Below are 5,331 nucleotides of genomic sequence, written 5' to 3' on the forward strand. Positions count from 1 at the left end.
CTCTGCTAAAAAAAAAAAAAAAAAAAAGAGTCCTCTGCTTCCCTATCTCAGTATGAGTTTTTGGATCTGGCTATAGAGGTAGACAAACAACTCAGCCCTAGCCAATCAGAAGACTCTAACTTCCAGGCTCAAGGGTCTTCTAGTTGAGACCAGCCCAAGTAACTATTGAAATGAAGAATGTTATAAGAGCACCATTAAGGGAACTGAATGGGATAGGAGAGTGGAGGGTGGAGGAACCACCACCCACTTGGGAGAATAGAGACAGCTTCATGAAGGAGCTTCATGGCCTGAGCAAGACTTAGATGGCTGGAGATTTGGGAGAAGGCATTCTCTGTACAAAGAACAGGCCCAAACATGGGAGACAGGAACATATTAGGTGTGTTTGGAAGTTGACAAGGGCCCAGTCTGACTGTAGTAATGAATTTCTGTGGGGGTGGATGACAAGAGAAGGTTGGAAGAGTAGATCAGGGGCAGGTCTCTGAGAGTCCTGGATACTGTGCTAAGGAGCTGAGGGTTTTACTCAGGAGCCAATGTGGACATATTCAGAGTGGCAGCATCGGGCATTAGGAAGTTGATCTACCAGAAGAGTGGATTAAAGGATATGAGGCTAGGGTCCAGACACAAGTTGCATGAGCCCTGCAAGGAAACACGAAGGACATCAGCAAAAGGACCAGAAATAGGGCATGACTACTGACAGAGGCACCAAAGGCCTGGAGGAATAAAAACTGGCAGAGTCAAAAGACCAGGTTGCAGGACCTGGGTAACAGAATGTGGGTAGTGGTTTGAGAAGGGCTGGTTTTGGCATCATCCAAAACTGAGTTTGAATCTTGGTTTTGGCATGGGAAGTCTGTGTGATTGTGGGCAAGTTTTCTTATCTGTAGGCCTTGGTTTTCCTAGCCATAAAGAGGATAAAACCAAACTCAGAGGTTATTGGAAGACTAAAGGAAATAATATCTGTAAAGTACTTTTTGGTGTAGTTAGTAGGTACAAAGTTTCCTTTGGGGGTGATCCAAATGTTCTTAAGTTACATTATGGTGATGGCTGCACAACTCCAGAAATATACTAAAAGCCACTGAGCTGTACAATTTAAATGGGTGGATTTTATGGTATGTAAATTATATCTCAATAAAATAAAACTGTTAAAAAGAATAATCAGTATGTGGTAGCTACTATCATGATCTGCTTTAGCTCCTGATCTGAGTACTTCTCATAGGCCTGCCTGGCCGGCACTGCTCCCAAAGCACCTTTGAAGATTTCCTTATTGTTGTTATTTTAAAGATTTTATTTATTTATTCATGAGAGACACAAAGAGAGAAAAAGAGACATAGGCAGAGAGAGAAGCAGACTCCCTGCAGGGAGCCCAATGTGGGACTCGATCCCAGGATCCCAGGATCCCAGGATCCCATGATCATGCCCTGAGCCGAAGGAGACATTCAACCATTGAGCCACCCAGGCACCCCACCTTGTTGTTGTTTTTTAGAGAGAGATTGAGAGAGAGAAAGAGAGAGCAGGTGGTAAGGGGGTAGAGAGAGAATCTTAAGCAGGCTCCACTGCTGGCGTGGAGCCCGAAGCAGGGCTCAATCGCACATCCCCGAGATCATGATCTGAGCCAAAATCAAGAGCTTGATGCTTAAATGAGCTACCCAGGGATCCGTGCAGATTTTCTGATTAGGCTAGCATTATTGTTAAAAAGTTTCCAGTTGGGATGCCTGGGTGGCTCAGTAATTGAGCGTCTGCCTTCAGCTCAGGTCATGATCCTGGAATCCCAGGATCGAGTCCCACATCTGGCTCTCTTTAGGGAGCCTGCTTCTCCATCTGCCTGTGCCTCTGCCTCTCTCTGTGTCTCTTATGAATAAATAAACAAAATCTTTTTAAAAAAAAGTTTCTGAGGGATCCCTGGGTGGCTCAGCGGTTTGGCGCCTACCTTCCGCCCAGGGTGTAATCCTGGAGTCCTGGGATCGAGTCCCACATCGGGCTCCCTACGTGGAGCCTGCTTCTCGCTCTGCCTGTGTCTCTGCCTCTCTCTTTCTCTCTGTCACTCATGAATAAATAAATAAAATCTTTTTTTAAAAAAAGTTTCTGGTTGGCATCAACAAGGGAGAATATGATATGATCACTTTTTACCTATGATGAACACACAATAAGAGTTTATTGCCCCCTTGTCTTTTATTTCTTTAGTCTTTATTCCTGTTCCAATGGTAGATGTCGCTGGGTCTAGCATAACCCAACAGCTAGCACAGAGGCCCTCAGCCCTTCACTTTTTCCACTGATTCTCAGAACTCCCCAGAAGCTTCAATAAATTTCTCCATGGCTTATACATTGTACAGTTTCTTAAAATTCCTCTCTCTAGTTCCCTATGACTGCTGTAATAAATTTCCAGAAACCTGGTGCCTTAAAACAATAGAAATTGATTCTCTCACAGTTTTGGAGGCCAAAAGTTGAATATCAAGGTGTCAGGTAGTAGAGTTGGTTCCTTCTTGGGGACTCCGTGGGAGAGGCTGCTCCGTGCTCTCTGTTTGCTTCTGGCAATTGCTGGCAATCCTTAATGTTCCCAGGCTGGCGGCAGCATCTCTCCAAACTCTGCCTCTGTAGACATAATGGCATTCTCCCTGTGTTGTTTCTGTGTCCAAATTTCCCTCTTTTAGGGATCCCTGGGTGGCGCAGGGGTTTGGCGCCTGCCTTTGGCCCAGGGCGCGATCCTGGAGACCCGGGATCGAGTCCCGCGTTGGGCTCCCGGTGCATGGAGCCTGCTTCTCCCTCTGCCTGTGTCTCTGCCTCTTCCTCTCTCTGTATGACTATCGTAAATAAAAAAAAAAAAAATGTTAAAAAAAATTTCCCTCTTTTATAAGGATACTAGCCACTGCATTAAAGCCCATCCAACCCACTCTGACCTCACCTCAACTTAATTACATCTGCAGAGATCTTTTCAAATAAGGTCCCATTTCCAGGTTCCCATCAGGAATTTGGAGGGAACCCCATTCTACTCAGTGTACTACTCAAGCCTCCACCTGGTCTGTGTCTCTCTCAACCTCATCCTGTCTTGAGTCCTTTCTACTTTTACAAATGGCAAAATATTTCACACTGCTACATCAATGTGAACTCAAAGCTGTGTATCCAGTTTGACTACCAAGTTACAGACCCCACTGGTCCCAGCACCCTGTTTATCCAGGGGCCAGTTATCTTTCCCTTCCTATCAGCAGCCTCAAGACATTTTCAAGTTTCTTTTCTTTTTTTTTCTTCCTCATAGAGATGCAGAGAGAGAGGCAGAGACACAGGCAGAGGGAGAAGCAGGCTCCATGCAAAGAGCCTGACATGGGACTCGATCCAGGGTCTCCAGGATCACGCCCTGGGCTGCAGGTGGCGCTAAACCGCTGAGCCACCAGGGCTGCCCACATTTTCAAGTTCTGATTTCTGTTTCCAGTTTCCTCAGGTGCTACTCTACTGTGAGGTGTTTAATATCTCATTAGCACCTCTTTGCATCACAGTGTGAATCCCCTAATCTCTTAAAATCTCTGTGCAAATCCGGGAACCCTGGGTGGTGCAGCGGTTTGGCGCCTGCCTTTGGCCCAGGGCGCGATCCTGGAGACCCGGGATCGAATCCCATGTCGGGCTCCCGGTGCATGGAGCCTGCTTCTCCCTCTGCCTGTGTCTCTGCCTCTCTTTCTCTCTGTGTGACTATCATAAATAAATAAAAATTAAAAAAAAAATTAAAAAAATCTCTGTGCAAATCCCTTCTCCCCAACCAGCTCAGCTCCTAGAGCCTCTTGCTCTGGGCGCAGGGCAGCGAGGAAGAGACTGGGAAAGAGGTCTGCCTTGATGCTGCAGAGGCCCATGGCTCAGCACTCAGGGATGCTGCTGACCTCTGAAAACAGTGTCAAGCCCCATTCTTGCCACCTACTTTGAAATCCTCCATAGTGGGGGCAAGAACTTAATCAACCTGCAGCATCATCCTCTCTGCCCTGGAAAATGAGTCTACACAGTTCCCCTGCTGGGCGACAGGCAACGTGACAGGCAGCCAGGTGTCTCCCCGCTCCCTTCCTTCCCAGTGGTTAGCCCTAAGCCCCTCCAGGCACTGGGCAGAGCTAAAGTCATAAAATTAATCAGCTCTTATGGGTGGCTTATTTTTTGCTAGCATTTGATTCTAAAAATTTTCAGTCAACAGAATTGAAAGACTTTGACCATGAACTTTGACCTATTTACCCAGCACTTAGATTGTACCATTAATTTTTCTTAGTATTTAAATAATTGACATAGGGGCACCAGGGTGACTCAGTGGTGGAGCATCTGTCTTTGGTTCAGATCGTGATCCCGGGGTCCTGGGATGGAGTCCCACATCGGGCTCTCCACAGGGAGCTTTCTTCTCCCTCTGCCTATGTCTCTGCCTCTCTCTGTCTCTCATGAATAAATAAATAAAATCTAAAAAGAAAAAAAAATGACATATATGCTTTTGAAGCGTACACTTGTAGCTTTTAATATATTTGCTGCATTATACATACATCATCACCAATTCCAAAATGTTTTCATCATGCCAGAAGAAACCCCTTACCCATTAGCACTTAGCCCTAATCCCCTCTTCCCATCCCCTATCAACCATTAATCTACTGTCTCTACGGGTTTGTCTTTTCTGCAAATTTCATAGAAATAGAGTCATACCGTATGAGGACTTTTGTGTTTAATTTCTTTCATTTAGCATTAGTCTTCTTCAAGTTTCACTCATGTTGTAGCATATAACAGTACTTCGTTCCTTCTCAATGGTGAATAATAGTATATTATATAATCAGACAATATTTCATTCTTCCATTCAGTAGCTAATAAACATTTGGGTTGTTCTTTTTGGCTCTTCCAAACATTGCCATGAATGTTTCTGTGCAATTTTTCTGTGTGGACATATGTTTCCAATTCTCTCAGGTACATATCTAAGGAGTGGAATTGCTGGGTCATATGTAACATTAACATTTCACTATTCATGCTTTCCCATATATCTATTGTCTTCTCTCTTAAGCATCCTTCTAACAGCACAGTACTCCATCTCAATTTGTGTACACTTGAGAATAAATTGCAAACATCAGTACACCTCACCCCTAAACTCACTAGTATGTCTATAGACTAGAATTCCAGTATTTATTTAGTTTTTTCTTTTCAGGTAAAATATGCATACAATGAATTCTAAAGTATGATTCAATGAGTTTTTTTTTTTTTTTAAATTTTATTTTTATTTTATGATAGTCACAGAGAGAGAGAGAGGCAGAGACACAGGCAGAGGGAGAAGCAGGCTCCATGCACCGGGAGCCCGATGTGGGATTCGATCCTGGGTCTCCATGATCGCGCCCT

The sequence above is a fragment of the Nyctereutes procyonoides genome, unplaced genomic scaffold, assembly GCF_905146905.1.
Source record: "Nyctereutes procyonoides isolate TBG_1078 unplaced genomic scaffold, NYPRO_anot_genome, whole genome shotgun sequence".
NCBI lineage: Eukaryota > Metazoa > Chordata > Mammalia > Carnivora > Canidae > Nyctereutes > Nyctereutes procyonoides.